General features: G+C 41.6%; 1 protein-coding gene across 7 annotated transcripts in view; it reads right to left on the reverse strand.

Moving 5' to 3' along the window:
• Positions 1 to 24,947, reverse strand: part of GRID2 (glutamate ionotropic receptor delta type subunit 2) — a 672,274-nt gene that overhangs the window by 5,635 nt on the left and 641,692 nt on the right. The window lies entirely within an intron of this gene.

Consider the following 24,947-nt stretch of genomic DNA (forward strand, 5'->3'; position numbering starts at 1 on the left):
ACAACAAATCTCTTTCCCTCTGTTTAACAACCTTAATGAGAATGCTTTACTTTATATACTATGTTTTCTCAACCAGCTTTTACTAGTCTAGGTCAACTGACTTTCATAGTCCATTAGATATCTGACAATATTTTGCATTCTAATCATTGGAGAAGAGACAATTAAAAAAATCAGAAGGAATATACATTTCAGATTTACCACCTTACACATGACGTTGTTGTAAACTGATCTTCAGTGGGTTACATACATTTGCTGCTTTGGAGAGAGAGCAAAACCATCCTCTTGTAGCCAGTGATGACCTAAACTAGTCTTGCTTAATGTCAGAATGCAACCTGATGATAAGTGATTCCACAGGAAGGTTCTTTGCTGTGGGATTCACTTGTCCTTGGACCTACATACCCAGCCCGCAGCCAAATATTTACTGGGCAGCCTGCAATATTTAACTAGACTTCCTGTGGGATTAAATGTTTGAGAAAGGAGAGTTTTGTTTGGAAGAATATTTTCATATTTACTCCATTTATATCTGAGGAGAGTGTTGTTTTGTTGTTTTTTTTTTAGAGGAATGACTAGAGTCACTGCTGGGTGCCTCTGGTTATCCAAGATAAAAAATTCAGTGATTACACCTAAAACCAATAGAACAACAGAAAGGTTTTCCTTCATGTAATAAATTTATTTTTCATTTCAGTGTTGGAAGGCAAACAATTACTACTACAATCATTTGACACAGCATGCAAAAAAGTCCAAGTGCACACAAACCAGCAGAGGATGTTGCTACAGAGAGACTGTAGTGCACTGCAGGAGGAAGGAAAGCTGTCCCACTGTCTCAAGGCTACCACAACAGCTCAGTGCAGTGGTCTACATCAGCCTCAAAAGGGAGCTTGAATGCACCTGGGGACCACAGGGCAGCTGCTCTGCACAGAGGTGACTCAGTCTCTGATGTTGCTTCAGCAGGTAGTTGTGTCCATGAGGCCACTTAATTTTCTGTGGCACATCCACATGACCATGTATTTGCACTGTGGTCTTGCCAGGAATGGAAGGCTTGACACAGCCACCAGTGGCTGGAATCCCAGCACAGGTCTGGAGGGAGCTCCCACTTCCCACCTAGCAGTATGTCTGGTGGCTGGCATCATGACCTGTTCAGAGGGGAGCAGCTTGTTCACCCCGTGCTGTCCCAGAGGGAACCACGCCCTAAAGGAACAGATCATAGGTGATGCACGTGTCCTTAGAGATGCCAGAATCACCTTGTTCATGTAACTTTGAGTTTGTAAGAAGTGGAACAAATTCTGAGCAGTGCCTGCTGACAGTACACTGCTCAAGGTACCACCCTGGAGAACAGTATTCAAAGTCAGAGTTGCCTGGACTACATTTTGACTTCTCCCAAACCTCGAGAGAGCTTAGGGAAGCCTCATCCTGAAGCTTTCTGATGAAGCAGGGATATCTCAAGGATGGGAGGATTCTCTGTTTTGTTGCAAGAGACTGAATAGCTGTTATGAGCCAGCCATGTTCAGACGAGCTTTGGAGGGATGGCACCATGGGCAGGACTGCTGCCACTGCTGCTTGTTGGGAGTGTGTAGAGAAGCTTGTGTTAAGACCCAGTGACAGGAGGAGATGCAACTGGGATAAACTGGAAGATAAGAAATTCCAACCAGATAAGAGGAGAACTGGAAAGGTCAAACAATGGAACAGAGAATTTATGGCCTCACCACCCCTGGTAAAATTCAAAGATCCAGTGGGAAAGACCCAGAGCAAATTGTTCTGCTCTAAACAAAGGGCTGAACTGGAGACCAGATTGCTCCTCTGCAACTGCAAACAAGGTCTGTACACTACCCTCGATCATGGCATACAGTCCTTATGGAAAATGTCACCATCATTCTGGTTTTCACTGCCCTGGAATCCCATACTAGGGTTTAGCCGAGTATTTTGGTCCAAATAGTCCATTCTGAAAGGTTAGCAGGAGCAGACAGCCAGCATAAACAGAACCCCTTTGTATAAGTTCTTGTGGAGTAATAGTCAATTCCTTTTCAATACCTAATCCAAACATATGTGTTTTTATACTTAGGAATTACTTTACTATCTACCCAAGGCAGTAACAGAACAACATTAATGGGGTTTATTTCTTCCAGCAGCAGCTCTAATCCCTGAACAGGACTATTTTCTCTCTTTTATTCAGTCAGGAATAGAATGAACCATCCAAATGATTGCTCTATTCTCATTAATTAAATGATTCTTCACTTGTCAGTATAATTCCTGATTACACAAGACATCTTTTTAACAAAAGGCATTTGCATAAAGACACTGAGCTTTGACTTGTTCCTTAACGGAGATTTATTCCTAATTGTACCCCTGGTAATTATTGGCAATTTTCTTTATGGATGTAACATATAAGTTCAAATCTTTAAAGGAAAACATTAAAAATTGAAGTAGAAATTTGGGATGGTAATGGTATCATTACACGGGAAACCTCAGGAACTGGAAAGCTTATAATGAAGCCTTGTAAAATGGCAGCTGCAAACAGATGTTGAGGGGTAAAATACATATTGCGAGAAATGATAAGAGCACTAATATCTAACTATATTAATGGCATGCAGAGAAAGAGGGAGATCTTGCTTCTGCTAGGCTTCAGAAACGCTTCATTTCAGAATTCACCTGTTAGTGGAATCAAAATAATGGTTAACATATTAAGGAGATGTAACACTTCTAACCTGTTCCTAGTTATGGAAGTTCCTATTTTATAGCTCATTTCCAGAAATGAAAATTGCGCTTTGATGGAAATTCCAGGAAAAGCAAAGGAAAAAGGGAGGCAGGCTCCTTGCAAGCAGGCACACGGGCACTGCTATCCCTGCGTGCTGCAAGGAGGCTCCCACACGATGGCACTCTTTCCATAAAAATACGTGGATTTACCGCAGCTGCTGGAGGGCTCCGCGATACGCTAATCAGATGTACCTGTTGGGTGGCAGACACTACAATCACTTTGTTATTTGATTTTCGGATTTAATAAATGACTAAAGTAATAACGCATTAACTAAATGCTCTGAATGATAATGATGTTCTAATTCCAGCAAGTGCCTCTCCTTCCTAGTCCCAGATTTTTACGACTGAACTTTTTCCTCAATGGCACTGGCACTTTTGAACCTGCTTATTAGTACAGAGTAGTACTGCGAGACATAAGCCAGTGGAAATTAATAAGCAGGGTGCATGAGTTTCTGATGTTTTGAAATACCAAAGTCTTAAAAAGATTACAAAAGGAGCCTATATATTAAAATAATCTGATTTATCCAAAAATCCATGACCTTTAAAACTTGCTTATGGATAGAGTGCAGGTCTTAAATATATTTTTCTTTAGCAAGCAAAGTGTTATAGTTACATTTTTCAAGGCGATGACATAAATTTATTGAGCTGCACAAAAGAAAATGTCTGTGCACTTTAACTGATTTGGCTCTGAATTCACAGTGCCAAGTGATGTCTCATGGATATAAACACAGAAAACTAAGCTGCCTGTGGTTTCCAAATCTAACAAGGATGCGAACAAATCCTAATGAATCAATGGGAATAGGGTTGGATTCCACTTAGTAACTACATACTTTGCTGGCAGTGAAATGGAATTACTCCTCCAAGATACCCACAGATAAAAGCCCCCAACTTAACATGACAGCAAGGTGTCACAAAATGTTCCAAAACTGAGACCTCTGTGACAACACCTTTTTTGATCTAATTTCATTCTCAGCTATCAGTGGTGAGCACAAGATACAAGAAGACATTTAGAATGATATTGGAAATGCCAATGCATGTTCTGGGATGTCAAAGGTGACTGAATATCAGCTTCCTGCACCAGGAACATGTTGTCCAGAGGGATAACTTCTGATAAGGAAGAGGATGTGATGAGGCGCTTGGCTCTAGTCAGCAGATCAGAATGCTACAGAGAGCAGATTTGCAGAGCCAGTGTAATGAATGTCCACTGTTGAACGGGGGCAAAAATGTAAACAGTAAAAACGCTATAGTTGTGTATCTTGGTGGGCTCTGCCTCGGGAGCCTGAGCCAAGGTCCCAGCCCTTGTGCTGGCTCCCAGGGGAATCACATAGATTACCTTTGGGAGCACTTGGTGCTTGCAGATGGGATCAGACAGTGACAAAACCTCTGGTAACTTCTGCAGTGGCTAGCCAAAAATCATTCCTCAGGCAAAACCTTCTCACTGGAGCTTTTCTATCAAAAATCTGGTACAAAGTCTGCAGAATTTCATTCTCCTCTTCAAGCAAGATATAAAACTAAACTGATTTGTAAACATCCTTCAATTATCAAAATAGACAGGTAGGGACCCACAAGGAGCATTTGTGGGTTTTTTATTTCAGTGAAGCAACTGCCTGAATCTTTCCTGTTCACTGCAAAAACTGAAATGATGCCAGGTCCTGTTGCATCTCCCTGATCAAGCTTTAGGTTTTGGCAAAGCAGGCTCCTCTCTTGGCAGCAGAGCAGCTTTCACTGGTGCCACCTGGAAGGCTGGCTGGGGGCTGTGGTGCCAGAGAGGAAAGGCTGCTGCCTAGCCTGGCTTGCTTCCTCATGAGGAAGAAAGCAGGAAATAAGAATGGAGAGAGGCAAGTAGGAGACTCTTGGAGTCCTTTTCATCTCCTCTCTGACCAGTGATACCTCACTGTCTCACTGAGACCTGGTGAGTTTTCATATTTTGCCGTTATCCTTGAGGCCTGGCAAGAGACACACATTGATGCTCAAAGCCTTGACTTTGATGCCATAAATCATATTTGTAAGATTTATAGCATCATATTTCAGCGATAAAACAGAAATGTGGGAAGGTGTAGGGCAGAAGTCATTGTCCTGAGGTGAAAGAAAGAGGGGAGCACTGCCAGTGCCTGCTTCTGAGTGGATGAAGTGATGCTGGGAGAGACTGCAAAATGAGCAAAGCACCTGGAAGCAGAGATCATTGTATCTATATATATATATAGATATACCAGCCCTTCAACTACAGATCTTGATATCTGTAAGAATTTTTGGTTCTGAAGACACTGTTTTCTGTTTTTCTGTGTGGATATCTTTTTAAGCTAGCTTTTTAATGAGCTGCCAATCATGGGCTCCATGAGAGGATATTTTGTGTGCCAGCCAAATGCTGCCAGATTAGACGAAGCACTGCTCCCTTTGCACCTATTCCCACCACTTAACCCAGCAAAAGAGTGCCTGTGGGTCCAGCTGCAAAGCCTGTTTTATGGCAGGGACTCCAAGCAGATTTAAACCCAGCTAACTGGAGGCCCACAAGGGCAGGCAGGTGGCCGCCTTCTGATGTGCCCTTCAGCAGCGCTCGGCACCACACTGCTGTCAGTAGGAAGGCAGTGCACAGAAGCAAGGATAAGCATCTCGCCTTCTAGAGATGACAGAAGAAGCAGAGCTGCTGCTCAGCATTAAGGATTTGCATATCAAACGATATTAAAAGAGAGAAAGCAGCTGACCTTCTGTTTTGTTCAGCAACAAACCATTACCTTCTAAAGACGTAGCACTCATCACTTGGAGCCCATAAATTAGTACCACTTTGTTCCACTTAGAGAACTTCTTTTTACTTAAATCTGTTGAATTTACATGGATACTTTCTTTCAAATGCAGAAGGCTAACCTCAAATGAAATGGCATCTGCAGTAAAATGAGATATTAGCTCTATTTATTATATGACTGGTGGAATTTGATAAGGAAGGCTCTACAATAGTTTTGCTCAAGCTGAACAGCTTTGCTGAGTACATACTAACAATTCAGAAACGTACATAAAGATAAAAATCAAGTTATTAAAGATCTTCTGCTTAGTTTTTATACAGAAAAATAGAAGTGAGCTTTAATGGCCTTCCACTGTGAAGAACTTTCCTGCTCAGGAGAAAGCAGCGATAAAAGTATTAGTACTTATCTATAAATTCCAAATTCTACAGACATCTACAGACAGTTGCATAAATATGATGTGTTCATTAAGCTCAGTGCTGTTATGGTAAACACCAAATTAATTCATTATGGTGAGTCACAGTACACCGCAAGCCTTATTAAAACAAAGAAATGTACTTTCAAGGTACATTGGTTCCTGTGCACTACCCACATTCCAGCCCTCTTCTAGAAAATTACTTGAAAAATGACAGTTACTAAGCTTTATAAAAAATTCAGTATTTCATGGCCACATGAACACCCTGGACTTAATTTTCCTCTTGCCTTCATTACCATAAGTCAAAAGCAAGAGCAGGGGCAGCTTGTGGAGTCTGCAGAAGATCTGAGCAGGCTTTGATGTGTTCCCCTCCACTGGGACAGCTCTGCACTCCCCATCCTTGGTTTGACCAGGGAACTGTGTCCTTCTAACTGCTCATGCTTCCAAAGTTGCCTCCAAGATCCACAGATCAGCTGTGATGCATGGGACTGCCACAGGACAGAGACAGTACTCCTTTCTAAATTTACACTCTTCACACTATCCCCTACAACACTGGAGGCACTCAGAAGTGATACTGAGGATTTATGGGCAGAATTTATGATTACATGCATACCACTCGAGGACTTGAGTTGCAGGTCCCAAGCAATATGTAAGTCAGGAGCTCCTTCCTCTCTTATCTGAAATTAACCAATAATTTCACACCAAATCAGGAAACCCCAATGTCTGAGGTCAGCAGGAGTTTCACCAGTAGCTTTCATACAGCAGAGCCCAGCATAGAGCACATCTGGGAGCCCCAACCCCTCTGGGGTGTGACAGGCTGTGACAAACGTGGCATTTTTCTGGATCAGTACAGGATACCTCGACTAACCAAGAATGGAAAGCTTGGAACATGCCCTTTCAGCCACTGCATGCTTCTTAGATGTTTCCCCCTCAACTCTCACCTCGCTGAACATTTCCTCCAGTGTCTCTTGTCAGCTGACCCCTGCCTGAGAAGCCCCGTGGTTAACAAGTCATGTAAATAACTGTTCACCTGCTTATCAGGAGAAAGAAAACATTTGAAGCAAACACCTTAGTTTGACTTTGTTATTGTTTTTATTCCAAGACTGAGATGCAAACAGTTATTAGGCTGAATTACTATTTCAGAGTGCATTCTCAGACTTTTTGGACACAAAGCAATAAGTCAAACACCAAAAGTCTGTATTAAGAAAACATCAAAATGAAATACTAAAATATTTTCTTTTAAGGAATTATTTTTTTAATTAGATTAATAAGGAATAGCTTTAGCTCATCTGTTTAGACCCTCTGCTGATGTGCTGTGAGAAGGATAAATAAACTAGCTCACTGGACCTAGCACTGGATGAACACACAGGCCTTGTCTTCAACTAAGAGGCAATTACATTAAAAATCAAATTATTAACATCTTAAGATCTTAAGGATTTTGGTCACTAGTGAACTTCAATATTTATATATTGTATACATGTAGGTTACCTTTAAAAGTCAAGCACTTATTCCAGCTATGACAATATGGTATTTGCTAATATCAAAACTGGACTCCAACGACTCGATGAGAGGCAGAATGAAAGCAAGTGGAAGAGACGCAAGAGAGCTGGAAAGAAAAAGACAGGGAGTCCCACGGAGACCCAGAGCATATCTGCAGTCAGAAAGGCAACACCTTGGGTGGTCTTTGAAAATGTCAGCAGCATCCTTGAGCATGCTGTGATATTTGGGTTATTGGGTGCAGGAAAAGATCTTTCATTTTAGTGTAAGAACCTGGAAATGATCATGCTTCCTTGGAGTCACGCTTCAGGCAGTGCAAATCCTCATTCTAATCCAAACTACCTGAATCTATATTTTGAGAAACAGAAGATACATCAGCTACACTAAGTCCCTTGAAATGACAGTCTAGAAAAGCTCTTTTTAAAAGTAAGAGATCTAGGTGGCCCTTGCATATTTGACATTTATCTGCTATTTACCTAAGCAAATATGACAAAAATATTTGCCTGATGATTCTCTCATGTTTTACTGCTTGTACACTGCTTGTACAATGCTGCTTTTTTTAAGCCCTCAAAAACTAAAAACAAAATCTTCAAAATTTCCTTTTTGATAGTGTTTAAATGATAGATTTACATATTTTGAGTTAAATATCAGAATTTGGACTTTAGAGACCCCGAATCAATAGCTTACCACTATCTCCAAGGTGAACAAAGTTGTTGGTAGAATAGGAGAGGCTAGACAGATAAATACAGAGTCTGAAGATCAAATCACAGTAATACGCTTTGTGTCTGAAATCTGACATTTAAAAATACCTCAGATGCTTTTATCTTCTTGGTACTTGGTTACAGCAGTGAAAGCTTCCCAGGTTCATTCCCATGCAGGGTTTTAAACACACTGAGGTTTGAAACCACTACTTCTGTACATGAACACTGCAATAACCAGCCTTATACATTTGGACATATACTGAGGAGAGAGCCCTCTCCAGACAATTCTTTGGACAATGAAGGTAAAAATGTTTAAGATTACTGTATAGGATATATTATTACTCCAAAATTTAATTCATTACTTTGATTTGTTCTCCCAAGCAAAGGCATTTCATAGAGGATCCATTTCTAGAGATACCCTGAAATACATCCTCTTTAGAGACTTTCTCAGATGAAAAATGAAGAAGTGTCTTGATAAGAGCCAAGTGCCATTCAATCTGGGTAAAAATCTGCAGGAGGACTGAGTGTTTATTCTGTTAATAAAGGCATCTCCCTGGTAATGGTGCAGTTCTTCAGGAGCTGTATTCTCGTCCCACAAACTTGCCTAATCAGGTCCCCTGGTCCCCTTTGCATTTCAATAAGCAAGGGCTGTACCTGTTCATGTGTGTAATGTTAATTTTTTTTTTTTTTTGCCTCTGGATTTTAGAGCTTTGGAACAATCAAGACCTACCATTACTTTTGTTGCTGGAGGAAGCAGAGCAGAAAGGAACTAGCAGGAAGATCTGAAGTTTTGCATTTCACCTCATACCTTTTTTCCCCTGAAATGCAGATCCATATTACTCACACATTGATTACTTACCTAAAGGTTATATTCTATTCAGCTCAGGAGAATAGGAGAAAGGAAACATAAGCTTGCATAGCAATGACAGCACACATCACTTGTATCCTAAAAGTATTCTACAGCTTGACCAACTAAATCTTCAATTACAGCAGATGCCTTGGAGCAAAAATCTTTCATAGTCAGCCAGACCAGATAATGGACTCGCTTGCCCTCCATTATTGTATCTACAGTCATGTCTTGTACAGAATTATTAATCCCACTTGCAGTTTTGCAATTTCTACCATGTGAACCTCAGAGGAGAAATCTCAGGAGCAAATAAATGAACCTTTCCCTCCTTCTCCCTTTACTCCCTCTCCAGCAGACACAGCTCATGAAGCAGCCTCCCTTGCAGCTTCCCACAGGGGCCACTAAACTGGGCTTGCTCATTGTCCCATGACACCATGCCACAGCTGACTGGCATGGTTCACTGCTACTGAGAGGAGGCAATGCCAGGATTTCCTGGGTAATGTTACAAAACACATCCCATCATTTTCCTGTGCATTGTGCCAGATAAACTGTGGTTGAAAGAAATAACCCCAGAAATGAAATTCAAGGCATTCCCAGGTGTTATTATAGCATTTTCCCTGTGCAGAATGCAAATGGCTTTGTAGGAAATTTAACACTTTTATAGCATAGGTCAAAACCAAGAGACTTGGCGCTGAGATTCAATTTGGATAAGCCCATGAGCCTGCTCAGTTGATCTGTGCATCTTTTTTCAAGATCAAGGGCATGAAGTCAAATTCTACAGCTCGTTTTGGTAGCATGGAGAAGTGATCTCCTTTCTGCAGGCAGAGGCAGTCCTGAGAGCTCCTGGGTGAGGGCTCCTTTTGCTGCCACCCTGTATGTTGTGCAGCTCAGAGCACAGGGCAAGTTTGGTGACAAATTCATCAGTCTCCCTAGTAAAGGGAGCCAGATGTAGAGCACATGCGGCCAGATGTAGCGTTAGTGAAGAGGCAAAAGAGGGGGACCTATACAAAAAAAAGGTCACCCAATTTTAGAAGAAGAATCAAGACTATCCTGACTTCTCTTGAAAAAGTTGTCTGGCAGAAGAGATGGAAGCATGAATGCCAGGGCATTTGCAACCCTTATTTCCCAATTCCAGAAAGTAAAAGCTTATTTGTGGGAGGGCAAAGGAGGATACTAACGGGCTTTCACTTTTTTCCCAGCCAGTTCACCTTTCTCTACCTCTGTGTCAGACTGAAAATCAGGATTCCACCGAATGTCCCTGTCGCCGTGGTGCAAATTCACAGCTGCAGAAGATGGCACACAGTAAATCACTGTCCTCTCACTGAGAGCTGCCATAAATAATGCCACAGGAGTTCCCCCCCTGCAAACAGCAGCTGCCTGCAACTGCTGGGAGCAAAGCTGTAACGCAGCCCCCAGGCAGGGAACAGAGAGAAGGTAAACCAGAACAGTCTGGAAAATAAGATCTTGGCATTTATCATCATACTAACTTGTAAGCCTCTCAAAATATTTATCTCTTTTCTTCCACAAGAGAATTTCTATATGAAGTTGTCATAACTTTTGGCACATTTCAGGAATGCCCTATGTTAATGCTCTGAAAGTATCTAGTCTTAAAATATTTTCATTAACACCAAGCATTAACACTCTGCTTGTACAGAGCAGAAAGCTGAGTCAGAGGCCATGAAGCAAGAATGGAAAGATCAAACCTCAGGTAAGTGGTGAAAGCAGTGGCTGAACCCAGATCCTGGTCTCTCTGTTCCTTTTTGCAGTTGGTATATTTGTTTGTTTTCCTAAGGGAAGTGTGGTGGAAAGAGAAGGCAAGGGAAAAGAGCAGTTTGTCAGACTACATGACAGGTGGAAAAGGCTGAAGACGTGGAAGTGTATTAGCCATGACTTCCCCAGCAAGCAGCTGGCTGACTCTATTGCTCAGTCTCTACATCACTGACTTGTGCTGCAGCACCACCTCTCCCTTGCTGGCCACAGGCATTTCCCAAACACAGGCACAAACTTGGGGTTACCAGCCAGACCAAGCTCTGGGCAGGAATGGTCCAGAGGGGAACTCCAAAGCCATGAGTCTGTAGGGGACTGGAAGGGACATGGCCCTCATGGCAGCTGGGCAGTACCACAGCCCCTCTCCAGCTCCGAAGGGATTAGAGCAGCACCAGCAGCCAGGAACATAAGGAGGTAGTAGAAGAAAGAACTGAGATTCTTCCCTACATTGCCAGCAAAACTGCAGCATTTCCCAGCCCTTTACAGCACCATTTGGCACCTTGAGCTCTGCACCATTCACACCTTGGATCACACAGCTGTCCTTAACTGCAATTTCTCCACCTAATTTGGGTCAGACAAGCTCCAGGGGATACCTCTCTCCCTGGGAGCGCTTGGAGAGAGACATCAAGGATATGTATTGCACACCTCATGAACACAGCCTGCAGATGGGGCTAAATAGATAAAATCCTGAGGTAATGTCAGATTCATTCTTCTGCTTGGCAAAAAAGCTGGAGCAGGAGCTTTTTCCAGTTCTGTAAATACAGAATACAGTTTTTGATAAAGATGTACTCAACAAAAAAGGCACTAGGAACATTCAGATATAAAGAGGGCTGTGATTGATTGTGGAGATTGTGATGACAGAAGGAGCTTTACACAGAGATTGTTTTGTGGATATTTAAGGTTGGGCAGATCCCAGTGAGGTTTGTTTGGTTTATTTATTTATTTATGAAGACTAGTTTCTAATTCTGATTTAATGATAACCTGAGAAGATTTTTTTTTCTCTTCCAATCTTCTCTTTTTGGTTGGGTTTCAGATCAAACTGGCTATTCTGACCAAATTTTTCAGAGAGCAAGATGCACATACAGGATGTAGACAGACTGGGCTCCTATCCTTCTAGCCCGGTTCAAAGTAAGGACTGAAAATGAGATCTCTTTTATAACAGAGGTTATCAGGTACAGAAGTCATGCCAGAGACAGAGATAAGAGTCTCTTGCTCCGGCAAGTAAATCTTTATTTTAGGAAGCTACTGCAGGGGGCAGGAAAATCAGATATAGGAATCTGCCTGCATTAAGGAAAGCCATAAACTTCTGGAAAAAATCAGATACTGAAGCTTAGGCTTCTTCTTATTTTCCCCTTTGAAACAGAATGCTTGTTTTCCAGCCAGCTCTTTGAAAAGCTGGAATTAAATCCCCAGCACAGCATTTCTCTGTTGGAGAGGGGCACCTTCATCTGTAGTGCTGTTGGACCAGAGCCTGCACCAGCCACTCATCACCCTCTCTGGCAAAGGTGGATGTGAAAAGTCAAAGCTCACCCACAGTGCCTGCTGAAGAAAAGCTCTTTGTACCAGTTAAAAGATTGTGGAGGGCCAGCAGCAGCACTGGCTGCTTTGCAGAAGTCAGAGCAAACCCTCTGACACTCCCCCCCTCTCCATTCCCATCCCTTCACAGGAGCAGGGCGCTGCAGCAGAGACATCCCAAGCGTTGAGCACAGGGCCATGCTCACACTGTGGGACTGACCCCACACCTGCTGCCCAAGGAGCCTCTCACCAGGGCCTGGCACTTGTGACTGGGGGCTTCCAATTCCAGGTGAATGGCACCAAAGGAAATGGAGCCAGCTGCAGAACAGGGCAGCAGAGTTCTCCCCCTTGCTGGAAACCCAAGGCAGCCTCTCCTGTAACAGGGATGGGAATTGTGTTTTGTTTTACGCCACTGCTGGCAGAGAGGGAAGACAGGCCGGGCAGCCCAGCACAGGAAGTTTTGCAGGCAAAAAGATAACTCATAATGGCTGATTTTCTTATACTTGTTTTGCTTTAGGGCAGTAATGCTGACAAAATTGTTGGTTCTTTTCACATCTACAAGAGAAGTCAGGTTTTATGTCTTGTCCATTATAGATAAACTCCTTAAGACTGTGCACATATTTGCAAATTGAATTAATATTTAACATTGTAAACTTGATTTTTCCAAGCTTATTTTTAGTGCAAGCATTGAATCTAACCAAGTTTTAAGTGAAACCCCTTAGAGTTAAGAATGAAGTTCAAAATTACTGCTTTCTTTTAAAATCTTTTTCTTAAATAAAGAGAAGAATAAATGCTCATGAGTTGATAGAGGGGGCTCAGTAGAAACAGAAATTCACATTTACTTTTAAAAATAATTTATAGGATGCTTTTAAGATTCCTCTTTTGTAATTTTCCTTCAGAGGACATGAACCTGTTTTATATTTACCTCTGTTACCTGTCTTCCCAGTCCTGTGCATACTCCTGGGTCTAGGAAGAGACTTTACTGGAAAAATAAAGTTTTCACATTGCAGTGGCTCCTGGGATACCTAAGCTTTGTTTACCTGCTTAGATTTTTAAGCAAGGAGGAGGGCTCTGCCTTCAGATTAAGGTCACACAGTTCTGATGTCCAGAAAACACATGGAGAGAACTCCTTGGACATGCAGATCTTTTGCATCGACAACATTTCCACCACTCCAAATGGTCAAAATTTTCCCTAAAATATGTGCTGTGGAAGGCAAATGAAAATTTCAGGTTGGCACATCTTCAGCTGCTGTCGTCATTGCTAACAGTGTGCATTTGCTTAGAGGTAGAACCCCAGAATGTAACTGTGAGATTCTTGAAAACCAGAGAGGAAAATGAAAGATGTGTTTCCTGTTTTTTTTAAATGTATCCCTTTTGAAAAGCTGATCTCTTGTTTTGGGGGCTGTGATTCACAGCTTTGGGTTGTGCAGTGCTTCAGACCAAAGAAACATCGCTGTTTCTTTTCAGCTTGCAAACATGGGGATGTAATACATTCCTGTTTACCTCATAATACCAGTTGACTTCTGCTTTATAGATCACAAGTTTAAGAAGAGGCAAAATAGATCACACACGAAGGCAAGAAATATTAGGAGATAAAGGGTCATGAGCTGAGGCCAAGATGAGCAGTTGTAAGAAAAGAGAGGCAGAGATGGGATGTGAGTGGAGATGGGAAATGCCTGACAGGAAGCAGTGCAGCCATCGTGATGCCATCAGGCTGGGAGAGATAATAGGGTGTCTGAGCTGAGATGTTTTACCCAGAACAGAGGAGGAAAAGTCTCCCTTAGCTGAGGGAGATGTCCCTGGGTTGGTGGGTGCACTAAGACATGGTGCTGGCAGAGTCAACAGCAAATCTTCCCCTAACTAGGGCACACAGCCCCACGGATATTTAGTGCCTAATTCTCTGTCAAGATTTTGACCTTCTGTGCCTTGCTGGAGCTGCTCTCCTCAACTAAAGGTTTAGTGGAGGGGATGGGGCTGTCAAGCTGATTGACCTCATTTGACTGGAGAGGGAGCAATGGCTGAGGGAAGTAAATGGACTAATTTTAGTCTCCCTGCCTTCTATTGCAGTAAATCCCAGATGAGGGCTTTTCTGACAGTCTGATAAAAAGTCAGTTACGTGGTAAGTGGCACTGGAGAGACAGGTGCTCGTGTGCTCTGTAGAGACACATGAAAATGGCACAAAACTTGCTAGTCACTGGGACTTAAAATGTAATTAGTTTAATTTCTTTTCATACTGACACACAGTACATTTTCTCCCAAGATGAGAATTTCAGGCAATGTTTTCCAAAGCAGCTAAATAACATGAGCATCTCAGGATTTTACAAAAATACACCACTATAGGTTTGGCAATTTTACCTTTCTTGACACATTATACGGTGCACCCAATCCACCCCTAACCACTGTAGAACAAAATGCTGCCTGACACTGAATCCCTGACTACTTTGTACATTTTATTTATTTATTTATTTTTTTTTCCCAGCAATATCCCAGAGGAGTGGCAGCAGGTTTGGGGATCATAAGCACCTCAAAAGGAGTGCAAGTCAAGGGAGCACCTCAAGGGAGTGCAACACAAGGAGCACATGTTACATTTCCTCATGTGGAGCTGTTGTTTAAAGAGAGGTGAATGTTTCCTGCACGAGAGCTTTTTGCTGGGCTAAAATATGAGATCTCAGCACTGAGAGCACCAGACACAGGTACAGAGCTCTGTCAGGACAGAGCAGCAAGCAAATCCCATCATCTTTATGGAGCATGCAAGGACACAAGTGGCAGCCAAGCAGCAAAGCTATTTTCCTCCTTGTAATTACTTACAACATCACTTCTTCACCTGCACAGTGCTGCCCTGCTCCAAACCCCACCCCACTGAAATGCTACAAGGTGTGAAGCCCTCACCCAGGAGCCATCAAATATGATAAGGTACAGAAAGCTCTTAATTAGGCTGCCGTGGTTTAGAGGAAGGATGAAGCTTTTGAGAGGCTCTGAGAGAGGTCCCTGTCTCATGGTGCTCATACAGCATGAGCTCCAGGACATTACTGATCCTGACAGAAAATATAGAATGACTCCCCAGCTCCCTCCTGGTTACGAGGGGCAGGTGGGAAGAGCAGCCATGTGAGGCTGTACTGAGAGCATCACATTTTCCTCCAGTACACAGGATTCACTGAGCAGAGATAAAAAGTAGTGCAGCCACAGCCACCTTGCCTAGCTGATACCTTTATGGTTTGCATCTGATAAAAGCCTGGTTCAGAAAAGGTCTCCAGCACAGACATGTTGTTAAGAATGGAGACCACGGCCTTTAAAGAATTGAGTCTTTCTTATACGCCAGATTATTATCTGTTCCCGCTGGGCCAAAGTTAAGCAAAAACACCCCTGAGCTGACTCATTTCAGCAGCCAATACCTGCTCAGTTTTTTCTTATTAGCAACTTCTAAAAGATTTCCCAAACTAAAAGCCCACAACTAGCTAGAAAAATAAGATAAAAGACAACCATTGAAAAAAAATAATTATCTTAATTATAGCACAGCTTTGTCCTCCAAAGGGAAGGTAGTTTTTCCACAAGACAGCATTGCTCTAATGGAGGATGCACTTTAAATAGGACTATGGTTTGCACACTGCAGTGAACTTCTAATCCCTCACAACTTGTATTTACTGCACTTCAGAATTGTACTAGTGGATAAACCCCCTCTCCCCCTGCTTTTTTCCCCCCCTGAAAATGCAGATCCATTTTGCCATTGTCCCTTATTATAGAACTAAACATCCCATGGTATTCTGCAAAATAAATCAATAGAAGTGTTATTTTACACAGCTGGTTTGTGGGGTTGTAGTTTGGTTAGTTGTTTGTTTTTTGCTATGGCTGGCATTGCTCTCTTATTTCTCTGTCCCATCCCCTATTATTGTGTCCATCTCCAGGGTAAAGCTGAATGCACTGAATTACTGTGGGTGCCTGCTCCACAGGAGACTGCTGGAAAGGAGTTGCTGGCAAATAACATTTTCTTTTTTTTTTTCTGTGATGGCTCTTTTGTCTTCTTGCCTCCAGCAAAACAGGAAAAAAAGAGTCCCCTTATTGTAGGTAACCCTCCCTTTGCTAATACTGGGTACTGCACTGCACTCTCCTGTTGGCAACCGAAGAAGATGTTAATTCTGAAAAATCACATCAGCTGAAGTCACAGAACACAGAACAAAGCTGTTGCTCTGCATGTTCACAAATCCATTAAGGGCATCCTAACATGCTGGATGCTGAAGTGTCTCTGGCTAAGAAGATCTGTAGCAGATTCTGAACATACAGTCCTATTTTACATAGCACATATCTCAACAGAAACAGCATTAAAAACATTTGTCTGCTACATTTTTTTCCTGAAGTGTTGCAAATACTCAAATTCTCTATCAGGGTTGTCCTTTTAGAAGAAGAAGCTGCTGTCCTTTTCAGATTTTACATGAAACTGGCTTCTCCTGGGTGGGAGTCAAGACTTGGAGGGCATCAGATTCATTCTGAGACTTCAGGCCATCTCATAAAGCTTACAGAGGAGATGGAGGATGGAAGATTCATGCAAGCCTTAAACTGAAGTCTTTACACAGGAGGTTCTCCTGATCAGCAGTTGCTCTTGGAAGGTACAAGGGCAGTTTGTTTTATGAAGACTGGAGTGCACAACCACAGCTTTGAGGAACCCTTGCCAGTCAGGGGTGAGAAAACTCACATTTGTGATTAGAACAAGATGTGACAGCTATGAAAATTCCTGAAGAAAACTGAAATGACTGAAAAATAGGAAGATACTTGATTCCTACCACTTCACACATTGGAAAAGCTTTTCTGTTGCCACCAGTTTAGTCTGGTAATCAACATCACTAAAAAGCCCTCAGCTTTCAGCAGACTAGCTGGCACAGAACACGTTCCATCTATTTGCTTGGATGTAGATGGGACAGAAAGGAACACCAGTACTAAAGTACAGACCCACAACTTCCCAGGATTATCCCAGGAAGCTGTGGGCTGTCACTCCTCCTTGCAGCTGGGAAGTATTTCTTCATTTGCCCCAAGAGCTGCTGAAAACTGTCTGTCAAAATGAAGCAAGGACTGAAGCAGAGATCTGATGTTCTGAGACTATGCTGGTGGGAGGATGCAGATGGATCATCCCAACATTGGTACTGGAAGCTGTTGCCAAGAAAGAGCACCAGGACTCTTGGGAACATCTTGGAAACTTTCAGACTTGTGGAAGGTCCGAGGCAAGGTCACCTATCTTGGTAAAACATGTCTCAGCAGGAACACATGAAAGGCATGAGCGTGGTGCTGTCACGGGCAGAGATCCCGTACCAGAGTCTCAGGTCACTCATCTCTGGCACACCCTCAGAGGTAACAGAAATGGGATTTCCACCTTCACCAGATGTAGACACAATTTGAAGTGTTGAAAAAGTGCACTTCCTGAACCCAACAAGGAAAGTTAGGCCAAAAGGCTCTTTTCCAGCCAATTTTCATTAATTAGGTTTTTTTGTCTCAGTGGTCTACTTTGAGATCACAAACCAACTTATGACTAAGACACTTCCTTTTCTGTCAAGAATACATCACCCACCATGGACCCATTATTGATATGGACAAAGCATAATGGGATTTATTTTTGATCTTAAGCACCACTTGGGAAACTAGTTGCCATGTTCTTTAATTTATCTATGTAAAAAACCCCTATTAAATAACCTGCTCAACGTCTGTTCAAGATTCTTTTTGATGAAAGCCATATGTAGTGCAAAATAAATAGGAAATATAAATATTCCATGCAGATATCAAGATACTCTAAATATTGTGATCCTACAAAATGTAGGTTGTCAACTGTGACAATGAAGGCAGGATTTAGTGCTCATGGATGAAATACACAAACCACCATTAATTTAAGTGCTGCCAGTAGCTCATCTACTCTGTATAGAAAAATTACACTCAAATGTGAGTTCAAATTTGAGATATGCAAGCTGAACTTTCAAGTATTTTTTAAAAGTTAAGTCTTGCAATGGTAAAAAAAAAAAAGAGTACAAATATACCAACTGTATTTTCAGCACCCAGCTTATATAATTGCCCATTTCCAAGAAGGGAGTTTGGCTGAATTTTTGATAATTTTAATGCAATACCTTATTCATCAGGGTGGCTTGCAGAACATCACTTAAACGAGAATGCTCAGACTTGCAATTCCTTTTTTTAGTTCAAATAGAGCTGTTCATACTTGCAATTCCCATTTTTCTTCATGCACTTCCAGTCATGGCTTTCTTGAAACATTTTTTTCTGGGGGTAGCTGTGATATTTTTGAGCATTACCGTCTGTAGAAGAGCTGTCTCCTCATTAAAGATTCAGAGGTAATAATCAACCAATACAGATTCAGTTCTTTGAACAGGGAACAGCCAACCTCATACAGTGAGCCCGGTTTGCAACCTTGTTGAAGTGGAGACAAAATAACGCAAAGCAACAAATCGATCTTTTATTCTGTGCTGCCAGGGAAAAATGCATTTCCACTACAAAAACCAAATTCCTTTCAGAGTTCCTATGTCCTCATTCAGATACAATGAACAACCACATGGGCTATAGCTACTCTCCTGTCTTGATCCACAGATAGCATTACGGAAATGCTTCTGCAAGAAACCTTTGTCTGAGGGATACTGCAAAGCCTGACACTCAATTCTAGAAATCTGGTTTCAAGCCAGGGAAACTAAAATTAGGTCTGTATAAAGTTGACATAAAGTACTTGCTTTCTTTCTGTTCTAGAATAACCTAAACCCACGCATTTCTCTCTCATTTTGATAAGCTGAATAGCTTGAGCTTCTAGCATCGTTCATGATAATCATGTTTCTCAGATTCCAGACTGCTTATGTAGCTCTGAATTTTTATGATGTATCTGTAGTAGATATGAACTTAGTTTTAATGAGCAATAAAAATACCACCAGTGTTGCATACACAAATAAAAAGTCCTTTTTTTCATGCACAGTAGCATCAAACTTGTGTATTCAATTTCCATTATTTCTCCTCAGGACTCTACAAATAATTAATTTTAGGGCCTGTTCGTAATAGAAAAAGATAATTTAATTTCTAACAAAATATTTTATCTGCCCTAGAGCAAAATGCTTTTTAACAGATTTAAGCTTATTAAGCAGATTAAAGGACTTTTAGTTTTTAAGGTGAAATAAAAAAACAACTATGTTTAAAATTAACTTTGAATAGAAAAAATGATTATTCAAATTTTTATATAAATATTTATTCTACCTTTCTTGGCCCAGTTTCTGAGTGAAAAAGAAGTTTATGTCACCATCCCAGCTTTTTTTGTCTTCTTTTCCTTCCTGCAATCATCTCAACAATTTCTATGAGGGCAAATTTGATTTAAGGCAAACTACAAAACCGAGCCACGATGACTACAAAGGTCTCATTTTTTCTGTGCTTCAGAGTGAACCAAGCCGAGTAAGAACACAAAACATTTTGAGAAATAATCTTTACACAGAGTTGTTTAGAAGAAGGTGGATTGTAGCAACCTCAAAGCAGGGTTCAGGGCCCCAGGTATTGCCAAAAGAAAAGGAGAGTGCACTGGGTGACTCAAGGCAAGGTGCAGTTTGGAAAGTTTATTAATTGTGATAATGTGAGATGCAGCAGCTGGCACTTAGGGAAGCAAAGAAACAGATCTGTTTGAGACATGAGCGCCACTGATTTGAAAATTTAAAAAATTATAAACTCTGGATCCAGGGGTGTCATTTTATAGTTAATTTTCAGAGAGCTAATACATAGCAGTCAATGCTGGAATAAACCAACACATCTCACTGAACTATTTATTGTTAGAACCACAGCTATGATACACACGGTTACTGTTCCACAAAACAGCCTTAGTATTACTATTTAAAAGGGTAATGAATGCAATAAAAGGTTCTCAGCTACTGCAAGAGCAATAACAATATTAATGTAATTTGAAAAGATGGTCAAAACTCTTTGCTAATGCTCATGAATCATCAGCTGCTTTTGCAATGTAACTGCTGTGTTTGGAAATTGCATTTCCCCACTCATTCACATTATTCTGACCATTCTTCCAGTCTGTTTTTTAAAGTCATCACATGTTCAAGAAACAGCAATCATGAGCCTTCAATGTGCTTTTGTCCTGCTTTCATTACAGAGAAGGAAAATACACTTGCAGGTGCCCCCTTTGAGCAAGAAAACCCATCCTTCCCAACAAGCAGCTCTGCGATGTGACCATGAGCTTCTGATGGAATTGCTATCGTTATAAAGAGGTCCCTGTGGGGGGCACCTTCACTTGTGATTAAGTTTTGACAAACACAGAGGGATGCTTGATGTGGGAAGGAAGGATGGAAATAGTTTCTGCCATTTTATCAGTGTGAAAGTGAAGTTAAAGAACATCTGAGGTGTTTTTGGAGAAAGCCCAAACCTGGTTTCTGACACACAGTGGGTTTTTCCACACAGGCCAGAAGCAATAACCAAACACAGAAATAAAACAAGCAGAAGTACAGTTGGTCTTGACCTGTGGAGTCTCCTGCAATCTCATGCAAGAAGTCATTACACTCTCCCCAGGGCAATGAGGCTAAAAATAAACCTAATAGGTGAACAAAGGCCTGGATGTGGCAGGGCCTAAGTGAAATTTTGTGTCCCTGCACCAGAGGCACTAAAGGGAAATAGGATTTAATCTTTTCTTGCAAGTTGCTTCCTCTTTTGCTCCCGAAATTTCACCTTGTTACTAACACAGGCTGCTAAGGAGGGGAAAGGCAGAGAGAAGCCAGGGAAGAGGGAGGTGGCCAAGCTAACCAGGGCAGAATTTCATGGAGTAAAATGCTGAGCATGGGACTGCAGCACTTACAGACTGCTGAGGAGCCCTCCTCCTTTCTGTCCTTTGGGATGCACCCCCTGCATGACAGCTCTCCTCTCTTCCTGCACACTTCTTTCTGTGCATCCTGCCAATTCCAGCTGAGTGGGCAGACCATCTGAAATAGCACAGGAAGGGCAGCTGTGCTCCATGCTGATGCTTATTAAATTATTTGCCTTACCATATAAAACTCATTTGTTTTCTTCCCTCTCCTCACATCCTAACTTTAGATCTTCAGAGCAGACTTTTCCTTGGAGGATGGGGTGGGAGAACTACATCTGCTACAGAGAGATAAACACCCTTGGAAAAAGCAAAAGTGAACCAAAATCTCTATTTCAAAATACCAGGACAGCTGAAATACCAACAAGCAAAAATCATTCTGAATAAAGTTTTAGTGACATAAAGAAGGCTGATGGGAATGGTTCAGAGTGTGAAAAATTGTGACTAATAAACAATATGAGTTCTGCTTTACTATAAAATCTCATCACATAAAGAAGTTGTTCCTGTGAATCATCCTTGATGCTGGTGAGCAGACTCTGTTCAGAGCACAATGTCTGCACTGTCCATAAATATCACCATGGCCAGTAAACTCAAGGCAATGACAAGGGGGCTGTAAAATCGCTGAGGGTGCCATACACTGCAGTGGTTGTAAAAAATGCCATAAAAGAAAAATAATCTTTTATTAAATCTTTTGTTTGGGAGGAGCTTTGTATTTTAACAGGGCATTTAGCACTCAGGATAGCTTTCCAAAAGCATCAGTCTCTCTGCCCTTAAACTGGACTTGGAGTCCTGTAAAGTTCTAAAATTATTTCAGCCAAGAACATTTCTACATTTTCTATGTTCTCAGCTTAGACTAAACCTTCACTGCCTCGCTCAAATATTTTCAACTGAAACATGCAGAAGCTCAAGGAAAAAAAAAAAAAATTCTCCTAAAAACTCAACACACAGCTGTAAAACCTCAGTAGGGGAGTGAAAAAATCTGACATCTAAAAAGCTACACACAAGCCAATTATAACTAAACCCCATCCATTTTATTTATCTCATGTAGCTAAAAGTAGGGACAGGGTAAGAAAGTTGTGTGGGGCCTGATGGGCCAAGTGTTGTGCTGTGGTTTAGTACCACAGATGGCAACCAGGCTGTTATTGTTCTTCTCCTGCAAGGGCATGCATCTGGAAGCACTCTGGGGTACCCATAAAAATCAGAATGGTAGGGGTTTCTGAAGAGCATCCATCTTCCAGGATAAGGGGAAAATTTGTTTTTGACCTCTAAACTGTTTCCTGGACTTAAGGCAAATACTAAAGGACTTTCAATGCCCTGAGAAGAGTGGAGACAGCTCACAGAAAGATGCAGATATTGTAAAACTGAGTTAAACTGCCTTCAGTTCAGCTGTCAGGACTGACAGGTTTATGACCAAAGCAAAGGAATTTTACTATTAAAAAGACAAACACAGCATTTTCTCTGACTATACGGACAGATGTTGATTATATCAATGATATAAAAGTAAATATATTGCTTACAAAATAAATTCATATTTTACAGGTTTGATATCATTTGTCAAGATGTGTGATCTTAACAAAATACCATACACTCTAGAGATTAAGTATGACTCTTGTGTAATGCCAAATTAATACTTTGGGAGTTGTTTTTGCATATTAGAGGTTTAGAACTTGTTCCTTAGAGTATAAATATTTCCTTTGGAATAGCACATTAACAGCAAATCCAGCAAAACCCTTCACGCTACACTATAAAGCAAATCTAAACAAACTCTACTCTCACCCAGAGAGGGTAGGATAATCTTAGGATAATTCCACACTTCTCATTCCTATTAAAAAAGACATAAATTCAATCTTGATCATCTTTTCTGGTACAACAGTCTCTCTCTATTAGGACATGCAGACTCTAATCAAACACAAATACTTACTTAAACTAGTCAAGCTCTGTGTATTTTGTACTAAAGCCAGCATATTGTACCTAATTAACCCTTCTGCTTTTTTGGCTGTGTTATTCAGGTTGCTCTGAACTGAGCACTAAACCCATGACAATGAAATTTTAGTGAAGAGCTCACGAGGGAAAAATTGCACTCCATTCACCTTAGCCTTTTGTGGCACAAACCAGTTGCATTTTTAATACAACCTGTATTCCACCAAAATGCATCCCACAAATACTTCTGGAACAGCACTAACGGGGAGGAGGGCAGCACTACTTCCCCCCAAACAAGATTTGCAGAATCACACTATAGGACATAAGGGCAGTATTTGCTCCTGCAGCACAGTAACTGAATTTCCAGGCTATAATTGGATGATGTGGTTTGCACCATCGCCAGAACCCCTTGATGGAATTACATCTGCCTGATAAATTATATAGTTTTCAGAACTGTGTTTTACACAGAGCATGGAGCCCTGGGTCCTGATATCTTGATGGGTATCATCTACCTTCTGCTCCTGACATCCCAAGGGAGGTTTAAAATAATAAGAGCTGCCCTTTGCTCAGACATGAGGCAGAACGGGAATGCCCACGGGAGAGCTCACGGAAGCCTCCTCCTTGCCAAAGGGTCTTTCCTTTCACAGGCTGACGCTCATTCTCCCTCCTTGGGCTTAGGAGAGAAACAGAAGGCAGGGGGAAAATGGATGTCTGCTGTTGTCTACAGCTCCTTTTCTTCCCACAGGAAAGCAGTACAAATCCACAAAGCATCAGCAACTGGGTTTCAATATGCTTGGTAAACTGCAAGCATGGCCGGCACCAGGGACAGGCTGAGGCTGGGTTGACCCAATATGTCTTTATTGAAGTATCTCAGTGTTCCTACACACCTGAAATTTTGATGTGTGGAAACAAAGGAGGAGTTAAGCAGGATTACATTTTGGCTTCCTCTGAAGCCTTTATGTAGAAGACAGTATATACCAAGGGAGTGAATTTCAATCTAAGAATGTAGAAGGAATTGAAAAAGAACCTATCTATAACTGCAGTTGTCCTAATGGCAGCCTAAACCCCTGAGAACCAGTGCAAAAAAAAGGGCCTGCCTTCCTCTGTCTATCCCCTAACTAAAAGAGAATACACAATGAGGTTGGACAGAGAATAAATGAATGAGAAAATAGTCATTTAGTATACTTATTTAATTAGTTCTTTCTGCTTCTAATGCTAATGTGGCAGAATACGAGGCTGAACAGAACAAGGTGGCTGCCTATGGCATAATTAGGCCTTTTAAGGAGGGAGAGAAAGACATCAGTCTGCACAGGCTGGTAGGGAAAGCAACTTCAGTGAGCATCCAATTTCCATAGCTGGAAACACACAGCTTCTTTAATGAATGCCTCGGATAAAGCATTTAGGTTTTTTTGTTATAATTTTAAAACAAAACACAATTGTTACCCATCAGTCGAAAAGCTGTGTTTTCTTGGTTTGAAAAGCTTGGGTTTTCTTTGCATGACTGGAGTCCCCAGACTTAGGCTTGTCTGGCCCTGAATATGTAAAAGGTAACTTTAACAACTGAATGTTTTTTTAAAACAAGAGGTGAATAAGAATGGGACAGCAAGAATGGAAGTCCCCAGAAGGAAAGACTGCCTGAACCTCTCTTCCTCCTTCCCCTCCTCTGCCTTCAGAGCCCAAAATCACCACTTTGTATTTTGACTGAGTGCCCTGGATCTGAGCACTCTCACTTTTCTAATACACAGCAAGTGGCCTGAACACACAGACACGCACCTTGCACTGCCACCCATCACCCTGGGAGAAACCTGTGGAGAACCAGCACCTTTTCAGAAGTCATTCAGGCTGCTCAGGACACCACTGGGGGCACCCAGAAGATTTGGTTACCAGAAGCTTGTACAACAAAGGCAGGGTAGGATAAAAAGCTGATCTTGTAAAAGAGGGGTGAAAGATCTGCACGGTTTGACAGACACACCCTTGTATC

Source organism: Cyanistes caeruleus, chromosome 5 (genome assembly GCF_971803275.1).
Source record: "Cyanistes caeruleus chromosome 5, bCyaCae1.hap1.1, whole genome shotgun sequence".
In the NCBI taxonomy this organism is placed as follows: domain Eukaryota; kingdom Metazoa; phylum Chordata; class Aves; order Passeriformes; family Paridae; genus Cyanistes; species Cyanistes caeruleus.